This window comes from Pongo pygmaeus, chromosome 13 (genome assembly GCF_028885625.2).
Source record: "Pongo pygmaeus isolate AG05252 chromosome 13, NHGRI_mPonPyg2-v2.0_pri, whole genome shotgun sequence".
Lineage (NCBI taxonomy): Eukaryota > Metazoa > Chordata > Mammalia > Primates > Hominidae > Pongo > Pongo pygmaeus.
Genome location: NC_072386.2, coordinates 83,140,855 through 83,162,413, shown reverse-complemented (window position 1 = coordinate 83,162,413; position 21,559 = coordinate 83,140,855). Strand labels below are relative to the sequence as shown.

General features: G+C 46.2%; 1 pseudogene; it reads right to left on the bottom strand.

The window, feature by feature from the left end:
* Positions 1-620: 620 nt before the first annotated feature.
* On the bottom strand, positions 621-12,408 carry LOC129043516 (polyunsaturated fatty acid lipoxygenase ALOX15-like; annotated as a pseudogene).
* Between the last annotated feature and the right edge of the window lie 9,151 nt (positions 12,409-21,559).

The following is a 21,559-nucleotide window of genomic DNA, read 5'->3' as shown; positions in this document are numbered from 1 at the left end:
TGGGATGCCAAGACAGGAGGATTGCTTGAGCCCAGGAGTTTGAGACCAGCCTGGGGAGACCCCATCTCTACAAAAATTTAATTAAAAAAAATTAGCCAGGTATGATGGCATGTGCCTGTGGTTCTAGCTACTTGGGAGGCTGAGGTGAGAGGATCGCCTGAGCCTGGGAGGTTAAGGCTGCAGTGAGCTCTGGTCATGCCACTGTACCCCAGCCTGGGCAACAGAGCAAGACCTTGTCTCAAACAAACAAACAAAATAATAAGACCAACATTCCTGCAATCCCAGCACTTTGGAAGGCCAAGGCAGGAGGATTGCTTGAGCCCAGGAGTTCCAGGCTGCCATGAACTATGATTGGGCCACAGCACTCCAGCCTGGGTGACTAAGTGAGACTGTTTCTTTTTAGAAAAAAAAAAAGCAGACCAAGCATCACCAATATGTCTTCTGTGGAATTAAATAGAATCAGAGGCAAGAAGCATCTTTATTGTATTATAAAGGGAACACTTTTGGTTTGTGTGTACTCTTAGTTTCTGTTTTAAAATACCCACAGATTATCATATTAAGAAATAAAACTTCCAAGTTTATTTTCCCAAAATCTTAATGAAATACAGAAGTTAGAGTTCATTGAATGCCTTGTTGTACTCATTTTGGTAATAATGAAATTTTTAGTCTTTTTCCAGTTAATGTTATTAATTGGGAGCTTCCCAGCTGGTGAACTGCAGAAGGGTTAAGGTATGGATGCATGAGGCTGAAGTTCTGATGCCGAGTATCTCCAGCCAGGAGCAGCTTCTTCAGTTCAACCAGCTGACTTTCCTTCAGTATTTTCTAAGAGAGCCATTACATGAAAATCTTGAGTCAAAAATTCTTGGGACTCACTGTGTTAATGGTTTGCTTTGTAGTGTGCCTGGCTTCAGGACACAAGTTAAATCCTATATAGTTAGAAAGATAATTTATTTTTATTTATTTATTTATGTATTTATTTATTTATTTGAGACAGAGTCTCACTCTGTCACCCAGGCTAGAGTGCAGTGGTGTGATCTTGGCTCACTGCAAGCTCCGCCTCCCGGGTTCATGCCATTCTCCTGCCTCAGCCTCCCGAGTAGCTGAGACTACAGGTGCCTGCCACCATGCCCGGCTAATTTTTGGTATTTTTAGTAGAGACGGGGTTCCACCATGTTAGCCAAGATGGTCTCCATCTCCTGATCTTGTGATCCACCTGCCTTGGCCTCCCAAAGTGCTGGGATTACAGGCGTGAGCCACCACGCCTGGCCAATTTTTTTTAATTTTTAAAAACTTTTGTATTCTTTACCACATCAAGCATGTGAACCCAGATAAATGTTTTTGATGCTCTATATTCTTTTGCCAATATTTTATCTAAAACAATTCAGTTCTAGTTCTTTTCTATCATTAGTCTAAAATATCTTTTTGTTATTGTTAAACTGAATTTGGGTTCAAAATCATATTTCCAGCCCAGGCAACACAGTGAGACCTTTCTCTACAAAAAAAATATTAGCTGGGCATGGTGGCATGAGCCTGTAGTCCCAGCTACTCAGGAGGCTGAGGCTGAGGTGGGAGGATCACTTGAGCCCAGGAGGTTGAGGCTGTAATGAGCTAAGGTGATGGCACCACTGCACTCCAGCCCGGACAACAGAGTGAGACCTTGTCTCAAAAAAAATCACATATGATTCATAAAAGGTGTGGAATAATATGTATTATCTCCCTATTTGATCCTTGAAATGGTTTATATAATTGTGGCTGTTATTTGCCCTATAGATCTGAAGAAGGAGGAAGACAGGGAGGAAGGAATATATAGGAAAGGAGGGAGGGAGGAGGGAGGAATAAGGCCCCAGGTGCTGCCTCTAGAGTAAAATGTGTTCACTGGGTGCAGAGACCATGAAAAGGTGTCCCTTTAGGGAGGGTGGGACATGAGAAAAGTGTGGGGCTTGGGAGGGCAGGACTGAAACCACCTGGGGGTAGAATTGTGGCTTGGGTGTAGGGCGACTGAAATAACCAAAGGCTGGTGACACTCAGATAGCCACACTGTTTCCCACCAGGCTGGGCCGCAGGTATTCATAGGGCATGTCCCGTGTAGCATTCCAGATCTCAGTTCCTCATCCAGGGCAGCCAGCTCCTCCCTGAATTTCTTCAGCACAGCCCTACGCCCAGGGCCCGAAAAATACTCCTTCTTATGCTGGCCCACAGCCACCTGGGATGGAGAGGAAAAGACAGCTGAGAGCCTTATGACCCCCAGTTTGGGATGCCATATGTCCCCACAGCTGCCTCCTTCCTTAGGGCCCTGGGCACTTTGCTGTCACCATAATGGGCTGGCATCTGCTCAGTTGCCAACTGATGGACATCTGGAGAGGACATCTGGAAAGTTGGGCAGTGTTGCCATCACTGTCTCCAGTGTTGCATCCTTGGTGGTTGGCAGTCACATCGTGCAGGGTGCATTAGGGACCTAAGTGTACCAATCCAGCTAAGGAAAGTCAGGAATCTAGAGTCAATGTCTGCTAAGCATGAAAACCCTGTGACCCACCTGCATACAGACTCCTCCGTCACCCCAGGCCCCAAATTCCCAGCTGCCCATTTCTGGTAACTACCTGGTCCAGGTGGACGGAGGATTGTCGGGCAGTGCAGGCGAAGATACACATGGTGACAAAGTGGCATACCTGGTCCTGAGACGGTAAAGACACAGGAAACCCTTCAAGGGGTGAGGAGAGTTAGAAGCTGTGAGGCCAGGAGTAGAGCAGAGCTCAGGGGCCAAGGCCAAGAGAGGCAAACAAGAGGGGTGAGAAAGAGCAGAAGCAATGCTCAGTAACTCTTGTGGGAATTACCATGACAGCAGGCTCGGGTGGGGGAGTGGGGAGCTGACTGGGAGGGTCCCACTCAGTGGGGCGCTGGTGCTGACTCATACTGGCTCACAAGAGTCAGTCAATGATGTTAAGGTTTTTAGTGAGCTGGCCAACATTACCTTGGTAGCCACAGTAGGAATATTTATGCCATGGAAATGTGCAAATGTTACAAATTGGGACTTTTTTTTCCTGAGAGTCAGTTATTAAACATTTATGAGCAACCACTGGTTCCGCTGCATCTGGCATCTAAGGGGCTCTCAATGCATAGGATGGGGACCTGTCTCCAGCTGGGAGGGAATGGAATCTGAGAAGGCCTTTGGAGTTTTCATAGGTATTGGAAATGCTTCTGGAAGATTTCATAGAAGCACAGAGGATTCTGGGGAGGTCTCTTGCAGTTTTGTGTCTGAGAATTCAGGGCAGGAGCTCCTCTTACCTCGGTCCTGGGCAGCCCAATTTCAATGATCTCTTGACACCAGGTCTGCAGCTCTGGGTCACTGTTCACAGCCATGTCTGTCTTACAGTGGAGACTCATGATTCCTTCCACATACCGGCCAGCCAACGGGGCAGGGCCAGGGTGCTGAAGCCAGCTCTGCCCCTGTTCACATGGCCATGTCAGGGCCCCAGGCCCACAACCAGACACAGACCTTCTGCTCTCCGAGATTTCTTCTCCATCCCCACTGGCCTTCCCGCTTGCCTTACCGAGAGATGATTTCCTGGAGCTGCAGTGCATCTTGGCAAAGAAGGAAGACTTGACTCCCAGGAGGCCCTGGACAGCCAAGTCATCAGGGGGACAGAAGGAGCTATAGGTTAGAAAGTCTCCAGCTTGCTTGAGCAGCACCACGTGGCTTCCCCACCAGTGCTCACCACCTGAGGAGCAAGGATGGGCAGGGTCAGGCGAATCGACCAGCCCTGAGTCCAGAGTCAGAAAGAAGAGTGACCCAGAATCTCCCTCTCTCTCCCCATACCTGGTTGAAAACTTCCTGTTGGAGACCAGCCCAGTTCTGGCCCAGATGTTAATTTCTATGGTGTATTGCAGGTGGGGAATTATAAGCTAGAGGCAAAAAAGCAGGGAAGGGCAAAGTCAGAAGACAGCTGCACAGGTCCCTGCAGGAAATAGGGGCTGACAAACAGGAAAGGTACCAGGTCTTCAGAAAAATCACAGACTTAAAGTTCAGTGACCTCTCAACAGTGAGTTTTCAGAAGTACCATTTGACCCAGCAATCCCACTACTGTATATATACCCAAATGAATAGAAATTGTTCTACCATAAAGACACATGCATGTGTATGTTCATCACAGCACTATTCACAATAGCAAAGACATGGAATCAAATCTAAATGCCTATCTACAATAGACTGGGTAAAGAAAATGTGGTGCATATACACCATTGGAACACTATGCAGCCATAGAAAAGAATAAGCAATATGGATGGAGGTGGAGGCCATCATCCTAAATGGATTAACACAGGAACAGAAAGCCAAATATGGCATGTTCTCACTTATAAGCCGGAGCTAAACATTGAATACACATGAACATAAAGAAGGGAACAACAGACACTAGCATCTATCTGAAGGTGGAGGGTGGGAGGAGGGAAGGATCCCAAAACTACCTATCGGGTACCATGCTTATTACCTGCGTAACAAAATAATCTGTACACCAAACTCCTGTGACACATAATTTACTGATATAACAAACTGCACATGTACCCCTGAACCTAAAAGTTAAAAATAAGTACATAAATATAAATAAAAATAAACCACCAAGTTTTCAGTTGATTTGCACTGACTAACGTGTTCCACAAACCACTGACTTGCTGCTTTATGATAATTGAAAGAAATCATTCTCCTTTGCTTTTCATATTTTTTTCCACAGGTCTAGAACAAAGTTTCTCAACTTTTTTTTCATTATCATTCTGTAAGTAGTCTTTTTTTTTTTTTTTTTTTTAGATGGAGTCTCGCTCTTGTTGCCCAGGCTGGCGTGCAAAGGTGCGATCTCAGCTCACTGCAACTTCCACCTCCTGGTTTCAAGTGATTCTCCTGCCTCAGCCCCCTGAGTAGCTGGGATTACAGGTGCACACCACCAAGCCCAGCTAATTTTTGTATTTTTATTAGAGATGGGGTTTCACCATGTTGGTCATACTGGTCTCGAACTCCTGACCTCAGGTGATCTGCCCGCCCAAGCCTCCCAAAGTGCTGGGATTATAGATGTGAGCCACCACTCCTGGCCTAAGTAACCTTTTGAGACATTTTTTTCCTAATCTGACCCCACCTCATGAAATTTTAATGCTACATATATACTGTATATTCACTTATGTATTGCATCATATCTGTGATTTATACATAAAAATAAGATTTTTCACACATATTTTCTGACCATCTTCATCCCTTGGGGGACACTGTTGCCCCATTGGGAATGGATGGTCAACCACTGCCTCCCTCCAAAGCCTCCTCTTCATCCATTATCCTCACCTTCTTCAGCCGCTGGTCTCCAACATGGGAGTTTTCAACAAGGTATGGGGAGAGAAAGGAAGATTCTCGGTCACTCTTCTTTCTGACTCTGGAGGCAGGGCAGGTTGATTTTCCTGACCTTACCCATCCTTCAAAGAACCAAAAGAAGCCGAGTTCATTCCCACCTCGATCCTGCACAAGCTGTTGCCTCTGCCTGGAACACTGTGCCCCTTTGATCATTTCAAGGTTAGCTTCTGACAGTCGCATTCTTGATGTCATTTCCTTCAAGGGAGCCTTTTCTGACCACGCAATCTAAACTTGCCATCACGTCACTCTGCTTTGATTCTCTGCATCGTACCTACCACAGCTGATATGTTACAATACAGTCTGTGTTGTCTGTTTGCCCTTGCTGGAAATGAAAGTCTCAAAAGATCAGGACCTTGACTATCTTGCTTACTGCTAGCATCTAGAATGGTTCTTGTCACACAGGAGGCTCCCAATACATATTTTTAATAAGTAAATACTTTGCTCTAATGGTCTGTAATAAACCAGGTGACTGTTGTTGTCTGAGCCCCTCTAACTGGCCAGTATCACTATTTTAGAACTGATAAATGACTGGCTGGAAAAAAGTCTTTGTATATTATTTGCATAGTTTCTTCTTATTGGATGGAATTCTTGGTCATTTGCATGTACTGTTTATGTACCGTACCAATATCTGTGCTTTGCACATAAAAAGAGTAAGATTTTTTTCCCTACTTTCCCCAAGAATGATTTTACCCCTCCCCCCAAGAAAGGTGCTATCCCCCTTGAAAAATGCGCGGCCAGCCATGCTTGCACTCTTTTGCTCTCACATCTTCTATTCCTTGATTCTCTCCATACTCTGAAACTCCACAGAGAGAGAGCCTCCAGAGGTGGGAATGTGGCCTGGGGCAGAGATAGAGACCTGCAGGTGGGAAGGGAATAAGGTGTTACCTTGAAGACAGGATGTATCGAAAGCACCTCATGGTGGCCACAAAATTGACCTCAGCCATCAAGTGTCCCCTCAGAGGATGAGGCTGCAGCTCACGGAGCTGGAAGTCAGCGCTATGGACCCAGCATTTGGCCAGAAGCCAGTCCATTGCAGGATCCATGGGCAAGAAAAGCAGAAGTGGCTGGGATCCTACGTTGGAGCTGGAGCAGGAACAAGGTGTAGGGAGAGAAGGGGTGAGTGCCAGGTGCTCAGCAACCCCCCTCCCTTGCATATTTAACCTCTCCCTTCATCCTCCAAATGTGTTTCACTTTCTCCATGTCACTGCTGCCACTCCCTACAGCTACCCCTCCCTTTCCTATGCACTCAGTGCATTAGCACCCTGCAAGCTGCTCTGCCTCCAACATTCTGTATAAACTGCTCTTCTAGTGCCTTCTCCAGCCTCCACTTCCCCTTTCAGTCCCTGCAGTGTGGACAAGATTCAAACTGCCTGCTTCCTTCATCCCACACTCCTTTTTCAAAATCTCATCTTTTAGCCCCACCTTTACACAAATGGCTAAATCTCTAGTTCTCAGTTGCCTGCCAGACAATTTAAATGTCTTCCGGTTATCTCAACATTGGCCAGGCGGAAGCCTATGTGAGCACCCTGTCCTCTTTATTCGTGCTATTTCTGCAGGCACCTGGCCTGGCTTCCCTTTCCTCCCTCCTTGATGTCCTTCTAACCTCACATCCATCTGTCCTCTCCATCCCGATGGTCATTACCCACATCTGAGCCCACCTCCTCCTGGGGCAAGTGCTGGAGCATGTCACCCTAATCCCTGTTTCTAGCATCCCCCCTCTCCAACCCATCCTAAACACAACCACCTATACAGCATGCCCACAGCACATTTCTGTCTTTTTTTTTTTTTTTTTTCTGAGATGTAGTTTTGTTCTGTTGCCCAGGCTGGAGTGCAGTAGCACAATCTTGGCTCACCGCAACCTCCGCCTCCCAGGTTCTCCTGCCTCAGCCTTCCGAGTAGCTGGGATTACAGGCATGTGCCACCACGCCTGGCTAATTTTGTATTTTTGGTAGAGACAGGGTTTCCCCATGTTGACCAGGCTGGACTTGAACTCCTGACCTCAGGTGATCCATCCGCCTCGGCCTCCCAAAGTTCACAGCACATTTCATCACAGCCTTCTCCAGCTTCCCACATCACACTCCTTAGCCTGGCGTAGTCTGGCCCCCAGTCCAACTGTCCCCTAGGAATCTCCTGACTCCTCTGCCTCAGCCTATCTGCCCAGACCGTCTTGCCCCTGAGGACAGGTCCTTTCCTTCCCTCCTGCTTGTCTGAGCTCTGGCCCTCCTTCAAGGCTCATGATACCCCACCTCCCCTGATCCCTCCTGGGCTGTCCTGTCCTCAGGGACTTCCTCAGTACCAGAGCTTCTTCAGACTGGCCCAGTCTGTCTCTCCAGCTATACTTCAAGGTGTTCGAATCACAAACTTTGCCCATTTCCTCCTTTAAGATGCAGATAGTGGGTGCCCAGTGAATTTCGATAAGGGCTGAGCTGAGAAGGCTGGATACTGGGAGCAGAAATCTCAAGTCCTCTCACCTGGATGACCATGGGCAAGAGTTTCCCAACAGACTGCAGCTTCAGCATGACTAGAGGGGCAGCCAGATGCTGCTGGCTACACAGAATGACGTTGGCCTTGATCCCATCTAGCAAGGAGAAGTCAGCTTCAAACAGTGTGCTCCCCTGGATGGGGGAAGAGGTGAAGGGCTGCTACTAGCATAAGGCATCTTCTTTCTTACTCTGATTCTTCCAGGGGAGAAGAGAGAGAAGGGAACTAACTTGTCTCCATCACCGACTTTGTACCAAGTAGGGAATCATGTGGTTATTGAGAGAGAGATATATATATCTATATCTATCTATCTATCTATCTATATATCGATATATATATATCGAGATATATATATATATCTTACTCTATTGCCCAGGCTGGAGTACAGCAGCAGGATCACCATGGCTCACTGCAGCCTTGACTTCCTTGGGCCCAGATGATCGTCACACCTCAGCCTAGCTGGGACTATAGGTGTATGCCACCACACCAAAATTTACAGACACTAATTTTTGTATTTTTTATGTAAATAGGGTTCCACCATGTTGACCAGGCTGGTCTTGAACTCCTGGCCTCAGGCGATCATCCCGCCTCAGCCTCCCAAAGTGCTGGGATTACAGGCATGAGCCACTGTGCCTGGGCTTATAATTCTTATACATAGTTGAATGAGCCTCAATTTCACAGAGGAGGAAACAGATATGGTTGGGTATTTTGCCTGAGGTCACAAAGCTTACAAATAGCAGAACCAGGGTTCACATCCAAGCCTATCTGCCCTGTAATCCCATGCACTTCCTCTCTGTTGTTCTATATTGACTCCTGATTAACAGCCACAGCACTCTGACCCAGATTCCCTTACTCTGCACACTCCCTGAATCCCTAGCACCAAGGCCCGGTCATGTTTCCTCATTTGACCCTGTCCTATCGACCATTCCACTTTGCACACCCTCCCTCCACAGCATGTGGGGAGGAGGCTGTGCAGCTGAGCTTCTCCAGCATCCCCCAGGACTTCTGCAGAATCCCTCCTTGTTGACTGGCAGCAAGCCAGGCCCACAGTGGGTCCCACAGCAGTACTGTTGACGCTAGCCCAACTCATTTCACTGTTGGGCCTCTCTGGGGCTCTGATGTCCATACCTCCAGCTCCTTCTCCAGCTGGGCCTGCAGTTCTTCCATCCCTGGAGGGAACATGAGGTGGGCAGGAAGGTGAATGGAGAGCCTCAGCCCCATGGGGCTGGCACCATTAAGAAACTGGTACCCAAATAAGGCATCCTCCTTTCAGAAGTCCCACACATTCTCTGGGGAAGGCAGTTGTTGAGCAAGTTGTGGGATCTGAGTTCTTGGTCCTTCCACCCCCACCAACCATGCCCACTTGACTCTAGCCCACCAGAGGGACCCAAGTCTCTGGTCTCCCCACCCTGGTTCTTTCAATTCCCCTGGATTGGGTGGGAGCTGGAGTAAGAGTCCTGGGAGGAGTATTGGGGTAGGGGGTCTGATCAGCCAGCTTGCCCTGGCCACACTAGAAAATCCGGTTGAAGTCATCCAGATTGTTCCAACAAGTCAGAACATTTAGTCTTTGATAGCGAGGTCGGCCAGGCTTCAAGGAAGGTTGGGACAAAGGGTTTGAGCATATTTTGAGACTCCAACATTACAGCCACAGGCACCTATCTTGGGCTGATCCAGCACAGTGCAGCCTATAAGCCCTTTGGCTTCCACTAGACCAGAGCACTTCCCTCCCACCCAGCCTCCCCTTGCTCTCACCCATCGGCCAGCGAAGCCTCAAAGTCAACTCTCTTGTCTTCCAGAAATCGCTCATGCACAGGAGATCACATAGTTTGGCCCCAGCCACATTCAGAATTAACCCATCCTTCCAGTTTCCCCACCAGTGGGGAAGAATGAAATCAGACACGGGTGCTGGAAGCAGCAGCTCACATGGGGTCTGGGGAGTAAGGGTCACCGGTACAGCTTCCTTCTCTCTTCCAGCTCCTCTTCCCTGTGTTTCTTTTTTTTTTTTTTTTTTTTTTTGAGATGGAGTCTTGCTCAGTTGCCCAGGCTAGGGTGCAGTGGCACGATCTCGGCTCACTGCAAGCTCTGCCTCCTGGGTTCACACCATTCTCCTGCCTCAGCCTCCTGAGCAGCTGGGACTACAGGTGCCCGCCACCGCACCCGGCCAATTTTTTTGTATTTTTAGTAGAGACGGGGTTTCATCGTGTTAGCCAAGATGGTCTCGATCTCCTGACCTCGTGATCCGCCCGTCTGGGCCTCCCAAAGTGCTGGGATTACAGTTGTGAGCCACCGTGCCCGGCCTTCCCTGTGTTTCTTGAACAGGCCTTGAGAGTCCTCGGCCACAGTGCAGCCTAGAGTAGAGTGCAGTAGAGAGAAGGGCTTGGGCAATGGCTTTTTCTGAGAGCCTCTTCTCGTCCCTGCCAGGAGAGCTTCATCACCCTGTCCTTCTGTGTGGCCCCTGCCCCTTCGGCACCACGACCCACCCCCAGCCTCCACGCCACTCTGTGCCAGCTCCCGCAACCGCCCCTTCAACAACCTCCAAAGACCCCTGCGCTCCAGGTTCCAGCACCCCCATCCTCCACATCCGCATGCCCCCCAGCTTCTCTTGCACTCCAGACGCCTCTTCACACTTGCAGCCCCGCTCTCACCAGTGCCTTCCGGTACGCTCAGGACGCCGTCGCCCTCCACCCAGAGGTAACAAGGGAACTTCACTTCCTCACCGGATCCGGGGCCCTGCACGGAGGTCCAGTTGCAGAACCAGGAGGCGTCCAGAAGGAGATGCCGTTTGCGCAGTTTCACAAACAGCAGCGGCCCCAGGTGCTCCAGTACTTGAACCTTGAATTCTATTTCCCACGGGCGACAGAGGAGGCTCAGCCACCGTGGGGCCACAGCTGCACCTGGTTGTTGGAGCTGGCACAGAGTGAGGCCCCGGTGGACACCCGGACGCAGTAGAGACCAATCTTGCTCAAAGACGTTTCGCTCCTTCTGGTGGGGAAGAAGGGTGGACGAGCTAACTCACTGAGCCTGAGACCCTGCCCTCTCAGAGTTCGCTTGGGGTCAGAAAGTGGGTGGCAGGTCTCCAACCAACTCCGCCTGGCTACCCGCTGGGGCTCCCAGCACCAAGGAGCGGAGCTCCAAGGAGCAGAACTCAGCCCCATGCCAAAAAGGAGTCCTGGCGGGAGCAGGGAGTGGAAACCATTACTTTGACTGGTGGGAGAAGCAGAAAAGGATTTGGACAGAAAACATGCAGGAAGAAGGAATCAACACCTCGTACAGGAGGCAGGTGAGGTGGGGGCAGGAGTTATGCACCAGTGTAAGATGGAGTTTCAGGCAAGCCTGGATGGCTAGGAAATCCCCCTCCATCTAAACGTGCGCGTGTGCGCGCGCGTCTCACAAGTTGGGCTACAGGAGGGGGTGAAGTGGGCGAGGAGACCCAGTCTTCAGTGACATTTGAGGAAGATACATTCAGGCCACTGAATTCATTGGACCAACTTTGCTTACTTGCCTTCCCTGTGCCAGGCTCTGGGATTCATTCCTTTTGAATGTAAACGCCTCTGCCTCCCTGTTGCCTGCGGAATAAAAATCCAAATTTGGGGGCATTCGATGCCCTTGCTAACCCGACCAGACCTCCTTGCCCCTCATCCCACTGCACCAGGGCATCTTCTGCTGCTTCGCTTTGGGCTGGAGCCATGTGTTCCCTGGAACCCACGCGTCTTTCCCTCAAAGAACTTGCTCCTGGATAAGCCTATTCATCCTTCTAAACCCTGATTCCAGTTTTTCAGCTAAGTCTTCCCTGGTTATTCCACCCCTCTCACCTCACCAGAGCTGATCAGCTTTCCTTTCTACCACTTTTCTCCTTGTGCACACTTTCATTGTTGCACACTTAATCCTGCGCTGTGATCGTTTGTTTGTATGTCTGTATTCCCCACTAATGCGAGTTTGTCCTAGGCAGGGACTACACACCCAGCAGGACTCTGACTTTTGTTTCCCCTGGATTTCGCACAGTATCAGGGCTTGTGGGTGTCAATCAGTGTTTGCCAAAACACATTGAGCTGAAAACTTCATGATAAATAAATCCTTCCCTTGGGAGAGACACAGCTAGACAAATAACTCTCAGGCAATGTAAACAATAGGGGAATAGTAAAATAAACTCCAAGGCATGGATTGCAGTCAGCCTGGTAAGACAAATAAAGTTTAGGAAAATATGTGTCTGATGCACTTTTTCTGTTTTGCATAATTTTTTAGTAGGAAGTACATCACATGATTCAAAATTCAGAAGATACAACATGGTATTCACTAGTTTCTCCCTCCTCTTGACCCCAAGCCACCCAGTTTCTCCACCCCCAGCAATCACTGTTACCAGTCTTCTCTGTGCACTACTATTACTGAGCAAACACATGCCTTATTTTTGGTCCTTTTCCTGCACATTTTAGCATATTCCTTACACACTCTTCTGCACCTTGCTTTTTCCATATTGCAACATAAGTCAGGAGGTCATTCCATACCTGCACATAAAGAGCTTCCTTGTTCTTTGTTAAGGCTGCCATCGTTTTGCTGTAGCGTAATAAATTCTACTAATCTGTTGTAAGTGGACACTTAGGTTCTTAGCAATCTTTTGTAACTATGAAAAAATGCTGAAAGAAATAAACCTCTCTGATAAGTGGAAACAGGCTGTTAGCAATCTTTTGTAACTATGGAAAAAAATGCTGAAAGAAATAAACCAGTGTATATAGCATTTCTCATATGAAAGCATATCTGTAGAACAAAATCCTAGAGATGGAATTTCTGGACCAAAAGCATATCTAATTTTGGCAGAAATTGCCCTCCACAGGAAGTTGTACCAATTTATACTTCACTAGTGGACTGTGTATGAGAATGCCTGTTCTTTCTCACTCTTGCCAATGGTGTGTTAATAACCGTTATTACCTTAGCCAATCAAACAGGTGAAAAACGGTACCCTGGTTTTAATTTTAATTTGCACTGCCCTTATTATAAGTAGGATTGAGCATCTTTTTATATTGTAGGAAATTTGTATTTCCTTCTGTGTGAACTGGCTATTCCATTTATCCATTGGGCTTTGGGCATTTTCTTTTTCTTTTTCTTCTTTTTTTTTGAGACAAGATCTTGCCGTGTCACTGGAGTGCAGGGGTACAATTATAGCTCAAACTCCTGGGTTCAAGTGATCCTCCTCCTTCAGCCTCCCAAGTAGCAAGGACTACAGATGTATGCCACCACACCTAGCTAATTACAAAATTTTTTTTAGTAGAGACAGGGTCTTGCTCTGTTGAGCAGGATGGTCTTGAATCCCTGACCTCAAACAATCCTCCTGCCTCAGCCTCCCAAAGCACTGGAATTACAGGTATGGGCCACCACATCCAGCCTTGGTCATCTTCTTATTGATTTGTAGGAACTATTTATATAGTAGGAACATTAGCCCTCTACAGCTCTATCACTACTAAGAGGGGCCAAATAGCAACAAGGTCCTTTTTATCATCATCAATTCCTTAGAGCCTAGATTTTGGTCTATTATATAATTCTCCACTTAAAAAAACCTGGGCTCTCGGAGGGTGGCTGATTCTGTGTTTGGGGGCAGGTAAAACACAAGATAAGCCCGGAACATACTGATGCTGCTAAAAAGTAAGGGTACTGAGGTAGCACAATCTTATAAAAAAAGATAGCTCTTTGAGAGAAACTACAAGCATCAGAGCCCCAACCATGAAGTAATCTGCTGAGAAGCCCAAGTCTATAGCCTTGGTTGATCTGAGGATTGAGGATATTAGGTGATTTGGGTGGGGGTAGGGTCTGATAAGATTTTAGTAACACAAGCAAACATCAAAAGAAATAGTTTAGCAAATAAGAAAGTATCTTATACCTAGGGAAAAACACAAATAAAAACCAATGAAGTAATAAATTAAATCCATCATGTTGGTGTTTTAAGATAGACATAAGGATAATTATAGTAAGTCCTGTAATCATTGCTTTTGTGTTTATTTTGTGTACTTTAAAAAGTATATTCAGGCTGGGCGCGGTGACTCACGCTTGTAATCCCAGCACTTTTGGAGAATGAGGTTGGGCAGATCACGAGGTCAGGAGATCGACACCATCCTGGCTAACACGGTGAAACCCCGTCTCTACTGAAAATACAAAAAATTAGCCGAGCATGGTGGCAGGCACCTGTAGTCCCAACTACTTGAGAGGCTGAGGCAGGAGAATGGCATGAACCCGGGAGGTGGAGCTTGCAGTAAGCTGAGATCGCACCACTGCACTCCAGCCTGGGCGACTGAGCAAGACTGCATCTCAAAAAAAAAAAAAAAAGTACATTCAAAAGATTCAAAAGAATCATATTAAATTTGTAATTACAGTTTAAATGGAAGGGAATTTAATGAAGTTTGTAATCAATCTTTGAATATTAAAAAAGTTTCAAAATGTTATATACAGTATATGTTTAATAAATTGAGCATTAAACAAAACATGAATATTTGTGGGGTGTTCTCTCCATAGACAAAAATATCCTCAAACATTAAAAACTTTTTCAACAGTGAGCATGATCTCTGTCAACAATAAGGATAGGTAAATACTTGAAAAGGTGTACACTCAAGTATTAGCAATGATTATCTCTAGAGAGTGGAGAGGAAGTATGGAAGGGATTTTCATGTTTGCTATATTTTGGAATTTTAAAACAATTTTAAAGAAACATGACTTATTTGGGTAATCTCAAAAACTTTATCTTGAATAAAATACAAGGCTATAAATGCTATTATGAAAACATTCACCTTAATCAAGTGTGGTTATATGGGAAGCCCCAACATTCAAGTGCAAGTTTTCTTTTATAAATGAAATTCAGAAAAATCAAAATGTAATGTATAAAATTCATCTTCTATAGAAACAGCACAAACCCAATAATTTTCTTACAGATTAAAAATGTGATTGAAGAGTTGGGAAGACCTCCAAAAGTAATTCACAGTAACTTGTGCTTTGGCACTCCACTGATGGGGGTGAGAGGTGGGAGGTGGGGAGGGGGCTGGCAGATGGGGATGGTTTTGGGATGAAACTGTTCCACCTCAGGGGCCAGGCATGGTGGCTCATGCCTGTAATCCCAGCACTTTGGGAGGCTGAGGCGGGTGGATCACTTGAGGTCAGGAGTTCGAGACCAGCCTGGCCAACATGGTGAAACTCTGTCTCTACTAAAAATACAAAAACTAGCTGGGCGTGGTGGCACGCGCCTAGTGGCAGCTACTCGGGAGGTTGAGGCAGGTGGGGTTATTTCTAAACAGAACTTGTCTCTAATTCGAATGTAACAGAAATGTATATGATAATCAGTATATATATTTTTTTGCTCTGTCTATAAAGTAGCCATTCTTTATCTCTTTACTTTCTTAATAAATTTGCTTTCACTTTACTCCATGAACTCACCCTGAATTATTTCTTGTGAGAGATCCAAGAACCCTCTCTTGGGGTCTGGATCAGGACCCCTTTCTGGTAACATCTTCCTGGCAACCATGAAGGGATGATACTCTGGAGACACCTCACCCAAAGGAAATAGACTGCAGCACTGATTGGCTGACTTTGGGTAAGTGGTGGGGTACCTGGGTAAAGGATGGGATTGGGTTACAGGCTCAATTTAGGACAAAGTTTCTCCTAAGACAGAGTGGGTAAAAGACCCCTCTTAATAAAAGGCAAGGGCACTTGGCCAAACTTGGGTTTGAAGCCCAACTTAGGAGGGTTAGAGTCCTTCCTAAGATTTAGGGGGTTAGAGGCCCCTCTCAGTAAAGTCCCTCTTGGTTAAAAATGGATTTGGCATTATGGGATATTAACCACTATTCTTTTTTGATTAATCTGTCTTGTACTCTTTGTTGACTGCTATGGGTGACAGGATTAGGCATGTACAGGATCACTGGACACGGGAAGCTTTTTTTTATCCCTAAAAGGGGGAAACCTGAATGCTGATGGGACTGCTGGAAAGATCCCTTCACTATCGACCAGCAACTGCCTGAGCTTTTGATTCAGGGTCTCTGCAATGGATAGATCTTTCTCTGGCCTCCCTGAGCTCCTCACCTTCCCCTCCCTGCTGTAGGCAATGCTTTTCTCCCTTTCTCTCTCCTTCCTTCCCTCCCTCCCTCCTTCCTGCCTTTCTCTCTCTCTCTCTCTTTCTGTCTTTCTTTATCTTTCGACAGAGTCTTCCTCTGTCACCCAGGCTGGAGTGCAGTGGTGTGATTTCTGCTCACTGCAACCTCCGCCTCCCAGGTTCAAGCAATTCTCCAGCCTCAACCTCCCAGGTAGCTGGATTACAGGTGTGTGCCACCACATCCGGCTAATTTTTGTATTTTTAGTAGAGACGAGGTTTCACCATGTTGGCCAGGCTGGTATGAACTCCTGATTTCAAGTGAACTGCCCGCCTTGGCCTCCCAAAGTGCTGGTATTACAGGTGTCAGCCACTGTGCCTGGCCTCCTTTCCCTTACTTATTCTTTCTGTTACTTAGGGCGACTACCTTGCCCAGAGACCACATGTTGGAACTCCTTCAATCCACTTTGAGTGGATCAGAGATGACAGGGTCCAACTGGAGGCAAGTTTGAGCCTTGCCAAGTTGACAATGGGTGCTAAGCAGAGTGGCTAATTCCTATGTTTTGTGGGTTTTGATTAGTGGGAAAAAGGATTCATGAGACTAGTCTGAGGCTGTAGAAAATCTGATGTACTTCCTGCTATGAATTTGTATTTCTGTGTTGTTCTATAAGGGAGAACGGTACCTTAGGATGGAATACAGGCCTAGGATCCCATAAGCCCTCTGTTCAAGATGGCCCAGCAAGCTGGTCAGTAACAAACTTTGCTGCAGGTCCCTGAAACAACAACAACAAAAACTGGATGAAGTTTTCCTCTCATCTTGTTTTATGTCCTTGGGAGCTTGACCTTGTAACCACGTGGTGGTACTTCCTTTTGGTCTTCGCCTTCCAGGGAACAGGAATTTTGGGGTTCATGTCATAGCCCTAAAAATTATCTTGAGCCATTAAAAGCCTTTACAAGATCAAAATTAGCTGCCCTAGGCTCCTTCTGGGGAGAGCTATGGAGACTGCCCAATGCATTAGCGTAGGAGGTAAGGCTTACTGGTTTCACCTGTGAGGGTACTTTTATTAAAGTTTAAAAGGCAGAAATATTGGCCATTTGGCCTGGGTAAAGAAGAATAATAAGAGATTTAGAGGGATTTTTTTTAAAGAGCACTATGGTTAAAAGTCAGCTTAATTAAAAGCAGATATTCAAGCTCTAACAGCCTGGGACACCTTGGGAAAAACAGAGGAGGCGCCACAGGCCCCATTTAGGGAAAAACCTCCGTTTTCCTTATAGAACTCCGGGAATTGAAAGTGAATAGATCCCTCTCAAAATCTAAGGCTCTTTTCTGTTTTGCATTGCACTATCTGACATTTTTTACTTTCCGGGGTATCAGAAATTACTTTGCATTATGATAGAGCTTTGGTGTATAATAACTAGGTAGGAAATAGAGTTTTGGAGCTAGATAATGGCAGTTATGGGGAGATACTCAGCTCTTTGCATGTTTGGATCACAAGGGCATGCTCTTGGCCATCTAGAAAGTATGGAAATGACCCCACCCCCACTGAGAGATAAACTCCCATGGGAGATGAGCTGATACCCCCTTTTTTTGGGGACCCAGGATTTAGTATAAAAATGGAACCCTTGACCAGGCACGGTGGCTCACGCCTGTAATCCCAGCACTTTGGGAGGCCGAGGTGGGTGGATCACCTGAGGTCAGGAGTTCGAGACCAGCCTGGCCAACATGGTGAAACCCTGTCTCTCCTAAAAAAAAAAAAAAAAAAAAAAAAAAAAATTAGCTGAGCATGGTGGTGGATGCCTGTAATCCCAGCTACTCAGGAGGCTGAGGCAGAAGAATTGCTTGAACCTGGGAGGCAGAGGTCGTGGTAAGCCGAGATGGCGCCGCTGCACTCCAGCCTGGGCAACAGAGTGAGACTCGATCTCAAAAAACAAACACCCAAAAAAATGAAACCTTTAATTTTGGTGGATCTGTTTTGCCTGCCAGTTGCGCCTGCTTATTAAACCATAGAAACTGCATGCTTTAAAGAGAAACTTAAAAACTCGCAAATAAAAAAATCTTGAGCCAAGATGGCCAAATAGGAACAGCTCCGGTCTACAGCTCCCAGCGTGAGCAATGCAGAAGACGGGTGATTTCTGCATTTCCATCTGAGGTACCGGGTTCATCTCACTAGGGAGTGCCAGACAGTGGGCGCAGGACAGTGGGTGCAGCGCACTGTGCACCAGCTGAAGCAGGACGGGGCATTGCCTCACTCGGGAAGCGCAAGGGGTCAGGGAGTTCCCTTTCCTAGTCAAAGAAAGGGGTGACAGACGGCACCTGGAAAATCGGGTCACTCCCACTCCAATACTGCGCTTTTCGGACGGGCTTAAAAAACGGCGCACCAGGAGATTATATCCCGCACCTGGCTCGGAGGGTCCTACGCCCACGGAGTCTCGCTGATTGCTAGCACAGCAGTCTGAGATCAAACTGCAAGGCGGCAGCGAGGCTGGGGGAGGGGCGCCCACCATTGCCCAGGCTTGCTTAGGTAAACAAAGCAGCCGGGAAGCTCGAACTGGGTGGAGCCCACCACAGCTCAAGGAGGCCTGCCTGCCTCTGTAGGCTCCACCTCTGGGGGCAGGGCACAGACAAACAAAAAGACAGCAGTAACCTCTGCAGACTTAAATGTCCCTGTCTGACAGCTTTGAAGACAGCAGTGGTTCTCCCAGCAGCAGCTGGAGATCTGAGAATGGGCAGACTGCCTCCTCAAGTGGGTCCCTGACCCCTGACCCCCTAGCAGCCTAACTGGGAGGCACCCCCCAGTAGGAGCAAACTGACACCTCACACAGCCGGGTACTCCTCTGAGACAAAACTTCCAGAGGAACGATCAGACAGCAGCATTCGCGGTTCACGAAAATCCACCGTTCTGCAGCCACCACTGCTGGTACCCAGGCAAACAGGGTCTGGAGTGGACCTCTAGCAAACTCCAACAGACCTGCAGCTGAGGGTCCAGTCTGTTAGAAGGAAAACTAACAAACAGGACATCCACACCAAAAACCCATCTGTACATCACCATCATCAAAGACCAAAAGTAGATAAAACCACAAAGATGGGGAAAAAACAGAGCAGAAAAACTGGAAACTCTAAAAAGCAGAGTGCCTCTCCTCCTCCAAAGGAATGCAGCTCCTCACCAGCAACAGAACAAAGCTGGACGGAGAATGACTTTGACGAGTTGAGAGAAGAAGGCTTCAGATGATCAAACTACTCCGAGCTACAGGAGGAAATTCAAACCAAAGGCAAAGAAGTTGAAAACTTTGAAAAAAATTTAGACAAATGTATAACTAGAATAACCAATACAGAGAAGTGCTTAAAGGAGCTGATGGAGCTGAAAGCCAAGGCTCGAGAACTACGTGAAGAATGCAGAAGCCTCAGGAGCTGATGTGATCAACTGGAAGAAAGGGTATCAGTGATGGAAGATGAAATGAATGAAATGAAGTGAGAAGGGAAGTTTAGAGAAAAAAGAATAAAAAGAAACAAACAAAGCCTCTAAGAAATATGGGACTATGTGAAAAGACCAAATCTACATCTGATTGGTGTACCTGAAAGTGACGGGGAGAATGGAACCAAGTTGGAAAACACTCTGCAGGATATTATCCAGGAGAATTTCCCCAATCTAGCAAGGCAGGCCAACATTCAGATTCAGGAATTACAGAGAACGCCACAAAGATACTCCTCGAGAAGAGCAACTCCAAGACAAATAATTGTCAGATTCACCAAAGTTGAAATGAAGGAAAAAATGTTAAGGTCAGCCAGAGAGAAAGGTCGGATTACCCACAAAGGGAAACCCATCAGACTAACAGTGGATCTTGCGGCAGAAACTCTACAAGCCAGAAGAGAGTGGGGGCCAATATTCAACATTCTTAAAGAAAAGAATTTTCAACCCAGAATTTCATATCCAGCCAAACTAAGCTTCGTAAGTGAAGGAGAAATAAAATACTTTACAGACAAGCAAATGCTGAGAGATTTTGTCACCACCAGGCCTTCCCTGAAAGAGCTCCTGAAGGAAGTGCTAAACATGGAAAGGAACAACTGGTACCAGCCACTGCAAAATCATGCCAAATTGTAAAGACCATCGAGGCTAGGAAGAAACTGCATCAACTAATGAGCAAAATAACCAGCTGACATCATAATGACAGGATCAAATTCACACATAACAATATTAACTTTAAATGTAAATGGACTAAATGCTCCAATTAAAAGACACAGACTGGCAAATTGGATAAAGAGTCAAGACCCATCAGTGTGCTGTATTCAGGAAACCAATCTCACATGCAGAGACACACATAGGCTCAAAATAAAAGGATGGAGGAAGAGCTACCAAGCAAATGGAAAACAAAAAAAGGCAGGGGTTGCAATCCTAGTCTCTGATAAAACAGACTTTAAACCAACAAAGATCAAAAGAGACAAAGAAGGCCATTACATAATGGTAAAGGGATCAATTCAAGAAGAAGAGCTAACTATCCTAAATATATATGCACCCAATACAGGAGCACCCAGATTCATAAAGCAAGTGCTGAGTGACTTACAAAGAGACTTAGACTCCCACACAATAATAATGGGAGACTTTAACACCCCACTGTCAACATTAGACAGATCAACGAGACAGAAAGTTAACAAGGATACCCAGGAATTGAACTCAGCTCTACACCAAGTGGACCTAATAGACATCTACAGAACTCTCCACCCCAAATCAACAGAATATACATTTTTTTCAGCACCACACCACACCTATTCCAAAATTGACCACATAGTTGGAAGTAAAGCTCTCCTCAGCAAATGTAAAAGATCAGAAATTATAACAAACTGTCTCTCAGACCATGGTGCAATCAAACTAGAACTCAGAATTAAGAAACTCACTGAAAACTGCTCGTCTACATGGCAACTGAACAACCTGTTCCTGAATGACTACTGGGTACATAACGAAATGAAGGCAGAAATAAAGATGTTCTTTGAAACCAACGAGAACAAAGACACAACATACCAGAATCTCTGGGACACATTCAAAGCAGTGTGTAGAGGGAAATTTATAGCACTAAATGCCCACAAGAGAAAGCAGGAAAGATCCAAAATTGACACCCTAACATCACAATTAAAAGAACTAGAAAAGCAAGAGCAAACACATTCAAAAGCTAGCAGAAGGCAAGAAATAACTAAAATCAGAGCAGAACTGAAGGAAATAGAGACACAAAAAACCCTTCAAAAAATTAATGAATCCAGGAGCTGATTTTTTGAAAGGATCAACAAAATTGATAGACCGCTAGCAAGACTAATAAAGAAGAGAGAAGAATCAAATAGGCATAATAAAAAATGATAAAGGGGATATCACCACTGGTCCCACAGAAATACAAACTACCATCAGAGAATACTACAACACCTCTATGCAAATAAACTAGAAAATCTAGAAGAAATGGATAAATTCCTCGACACATACACTCTCCCAAGACTAAACCAGGAAGAAGTTGACTCTCTGAATAGACCAATAACAGGAGCTGAAATTGTGGCAATAATCAATAGCTTACCAACCAAAAAGAGTCCAGGACCAGATGGATTCACAGATGAATTCTACCAGAGGTACAAGGAGGAACTGGTACCATTCCTTCTG